General features: G+C 40.4%; 1 pseudogene; it reads right to left on the reverse strand.

Annotated features, from left to right (window-relative positions):
* Positions 1–1,669: 1,669 nt before the first annotated feature.
* Positions 1,670–4,058, reverse strand: LOC114266276 (2-hydroxyisoflavanone dehydratase pseudogene; annotated as a pseudogene).
* Positions 4,059–4,809: the final 751 nt, after the last annotated feature.

A 4,809-nucleotide genomic window follows, 5' to 3' on the forward strand; every position in this document is an offset into this window, starting at 1 on the left:
TGGCTCTGAGTCTACCTCGACCCAGATGTGCCTCCCAACTGCGAGCAAGCTCTCCTCAAATGCCCAACTAACCACACTGAAAGCATATAAGTCCTTGTCTCCTACTCAGAAACTGACTCTGAGATCGGTTAGGTGGTGGTGGTGGTAACATCTGCTACCCTCCTCCTATTTGGGGGCAGGCACTAGTCTTGTGACCCTGTTGGCCACACTTGAAACAAGTAAAGCTACCCTGAGCATTCCTTTCAGGGCCAACACTCGGCAATGGGAATATAGATCTAGTCTGCTGTGATTGGGACTGGGATGAAGCGGAGCCCCAATGCTTCTTGCTAAGTCTAAAGTCCCCCTATAACTCTTGACCCGTAGACCTCGAACCCCAAAGTCTCTCCTCTTCGGCCTACACTATAATCTCTATATGCCCTGCCACCTCCACAAGATGATCATAGGTCTGGATCATGTTTCCAGTAACCCTAAACAAGATTTTGGTTCTCAATCTCTTCTCAAATTCTATGCAACGGCATTCCTCCATTGCCACCAACTTAAACAGGGACAAACTAGTGAACGCCGCTTCAAACTCGGCCACTGATAGGTTTAGTTGCTTGAGGTTTTGAAATTCTTACCTCAATCTCTCTCTAGCTGTGGGAGGTAGGTGTTTGTCTTGGAAAGTGATAACAAAAGTTTCCCTTGTTGGCCCCACTTTGCCTTTGGCGTACTTCCACCATTGGCCCGCATCCCTTTTGAGGTACCCTTAGTTCACTATCATCAATGTGAAGCGTCTCAAATGTCTTCATTATTTGTTAATCCTATACAATAAAAGGTCTATATATATAGGCTGAGAAAGAATATCCTATAAAAGAAACCTAACTATGAAAAAAAGTATCCTATAAGAAACCTAACTATGGCAATACAAATATATCTAGGAAATCAATACCTAATATATTTAAGAATATATACCATATACATTAATAGGAAGGACCAAGAAAATGAGGAAATTGAAGATTTCGAAGCTTTGACAGAGAACATAAGACACTGTTAGTAAGGAAATTGGAGATTCAAAACGCATCGTTTAGGAGTAATATTAAATTAGTTGATTTATTGTGATCTGGGCCGTTGAAATCATTGACCCTAACGTGTCACATTATTAGCAAGGACTAGAAGAAGCTCCAATTTTGAGAAAATTAGAGAAGAGCTGAACTCGAATAACATTTACTGTGAATTCTATGAAATAGATTGTTCGGATTATCAATGTGAGTTTGAATTGGGACCCACAAGAGGAATATGAATATATATAGAAAAATAAAGTATGGAGAATAACTTATGACCAACCCCCACCCCTACTCCTATCGCATCATATTTTTTCATCATATTTTGCTTATAATTAGAGGCCCAGCTCACAAATGTGTTGCTCTAAAAGTAACTAGAGAAATACTGTGGATCATGAATAGGTACTTTAAAATTTACATTAAAATGAATTGTATAATGTAAATTTAAAATTAATATAATGTGAAATTCATCTAAAATACTTGTGATTCCTAAATATAAATTTTAAAATTTATATTATTATTGGACATAACTACATACATACAGAGGACATATAACAACATTATTCCATGAAGTGTATAAACAACATTATTATTTCTCAACCAGCCATTCCATATACCATTGGAAAAAAAAAAACCCATTTCATCACAAATAGAAATAGTAAATTATTGGTTGATGAAATCAACTATCTTTTTAACCAGTGCCACAGCATTCTCATTGGTGGGGTCATGCAGATGGAAGCAATGTTCTTTCCCTTCATTCTCCACAATCTCTATGCTCCCTTTCCACCCACTCCTCTTCAGCCTCTCATAATAGGCCCTACTTGGCTCTCTCAGATGATCATTCCCAGCCACGAACATCAACACCCTCTTGCACCCAATCACTGCTAGATCCTCTACGGGCGACTTCATCCTTGGATCATCAAACCCACTGTTAGTCGGACACATGTACATCCACATCTTGTCATCCGCTTCCACTCCCCCAAAATACGGGTGGGTCAAAAATGCCCCAACAAGTTTCACTCCGGGTAACCTAATTGTTTCGACCCGGTAAGCTAACATGTGAGCCATGTTCCCTCCGACGCTATCTCCGCTGACGAATACATGGCTGAAATCGGCGTGATCGTTCAACCAAGGCTTGGCTCCATCTCTGGTACTGTGGGCGGCGACCCACCGGAGCACAGCCTAAGAGTTGTTGTAGCATGCCGGTATTGGGTGTTCTGGAGCGAAGATGGTACTCGACCGAAATGACAATGGAGGTGGATTCGGCGGCGAGGCGGCAGGCGTGGTGATCGTAGTAGAGGGTGAAGGCTGACATCATGGAGAATCCACCACCGTGCATGTAGACGATAAGGGAAAACTTGTGGGTCAGGTCGGGTAATTTGGGAAGGAATATTCAGACCGAGATTTCAGGTTTGTTGGATATAAGGACGTTTTCAGATCTAACGCCGGTAGTGTGGTTGTCGGAGGAAGGAATTTTGACGGGCAGCCAACTGATTTTCTCGACTCGGCCGTCTTTGAATACTTTGAGCAAGAGAAATTCGTGGAGTACTTCGGAATCAGTTAAAATCAAAAACAAAATGTCTTTTAAAATTTCTCACCAAATTATTTCACAAAATGTAATTTTTTTATCAATAAAAAAAATCATTGGACTTAATGCTTTAGATAATTGGTAGAATAAATTTTTTTAGCAATTTTCTCAAAAAACTATTCAATCTAATCAAAAGTAGAAACACGTGTCGTGATTTTCAATTGATAGACAACATAAGGAAGGGTACTTCAATGATTCTGTTGGCTTTTTTGGCTTTCAAAGGTTAATTGTGTAATTTTAAGTGTGCCAGCAAGGATTAATCAGTCCTTACAGAACTTTAATTGTCAACCAATTATCAGACGATTGTGTTGAAGTTCTTTCAGTCTCAATGAAGAGGACTTTTACTGGTAGCTTGTTTAGGAAAAACTTACAAATAATAACAAGTACAAAGCATAGTTCATAAACTGAATTTTATTAAGCAAATAAGAACTTACAATAAAATGTCCCAGCCTTGAAAATGTTTATAGCAACGACTACTTGAAACTACTCCTAGGAAATGAAGTGCGGTACAGGAATTGAAGAACTGGAAATGTAAAACTGTAAAGAAAATATGAAGTAAATGACTGGTCTTTGGTTCTGAATCTGGGTTAGTCAATTTGGGGCCTTCCCTGCTATTTATACTCTCTAAGGGTAACCATGAAAGTGGGCTTCCAACTATCGAAATGTCCTCCCATGTTGCTGATCATGCTCTCTCACAGTCAGTCCGACTGCGCCATTCTTCCAGTTAGGCTTCTTTCTTGGATTTTGAATTTGAATTCGTGAGTAACCGTTGGGCCACGTCATCTTGCGCCTTCTAGCTTTCCCAGTGTTGCGTAGATCTATTATAACAATATGACCTGCCATGTGTCTGTCTTTAATTGGAGACTTGTATTAACTCTCCGAATTGCCCCTCATATACCACGTGGCAAACTACAATTAGCTTTTACAACATATGTAGCCAACATTACCCCCCGCACTAATATACCCAATACTTGGTGATATTAGTGGACTCAATGCACTTTGTCTACGTCCTAGGACGTGCATGGACTTTACATGTTCTTAGAAATGCAACCATCTTCCATAAATGAAGCACTTAATCTATATTAAATTCTTTCCTATGTTTGAACATTTTCCACTATCTGAGTATTCAAAAAAGCTGATACAGTTCCCATGGCCACACAAACCTTTTTTTTCATTGATCGTACATACGAAGAGGTATTAGACAATGATGTTTGTTCTCGAAAGAACCTTCATGCATTTATTGGCTACACTTATCCGCCTCCATTTATTCAAGTTATGGATACTGTCGCAAACTATCAACCTTTGGACTAAAAATCTGCCAACCACAAACCTTTGGACCAAGAACTTGCAAAAATGGATCTTGGAAGCTCCTCCTCTGCCTCCAAACTTTCTGCATGGGATGAAGCTGCCTTCTCTTCCTCTAATAACATTTCTAACAGCATCAGCTGTGGAACTTGGCCTACACCCACTCAACCTTAAACAAGGGAGGAAATCCACCATTGATTCCCTGAATTTGATGACCCCATTGCAATCCATCCCTCTGTGCACAACTTTGTAGTATATCCATACATCCCTCTCGACCGTCTTCACAGCCTTGAGGATGACTTGCTTTCAGCATGGTATATTTCCACCTTGCCATCCAGAGTAGTGCAAAAGACCCCATACCCTGTTGAATCCTTGGGACTCAGTCCCTTACTCTTAGCTAAGAAAAGGAAAACTTTGCTCCTCTAACTGGCTAGAATGTGTGAACGGGCTTGAATTCCCACCTTCCTTTGGATAGGACCCAGCTACTCCTTCCCTGTCTTCCAATCCTAACTGGATTGAAGAACTGAAACTCACCCTCTTCGAGAGCCAACATTTTGCTCTCTACCAAGCCCCAGTCCTTTCTACTACTTACCAACAGTATAGAGCCCAGACTCTGCGTGTAGCTTTCTCTCATTTATCCTTTGAGGTCCTTCGAGATGATATTCCTCACAAGAACTTACTATGGTCTCGTGATATTATCTCTTGAAGCCACATCCTTAACCTATAGCCTAAGTAGAGCTTTATACTTTATTGGATCAACTTCCTCTTTTACTCAACTGGCACACAAATGCTTCCATTACCAGTGAGCTGGAGGAAACCTCCACTGTTCGTATTCAAATTTAGTATGAGGCAGAGAATCCTCTTGAAGAATATGAG

The sequence above is a fragment of the Camellia sinensis genome, chromosome 3 (assembly GCF_055761805.1).
Source record: "Camellia sinensis isolate YWXY chromosome 3, ASM5576180v1, whole genome shotgun sequence".
In the NCBI taxonomy this organism is placed as follows: domain Eukaryota; kingdom Viridiplantae; phylum Streptophyta; class Magnoliopsida; order Ericales; family Theaceae; genus Camellia; species Camellia sinensis.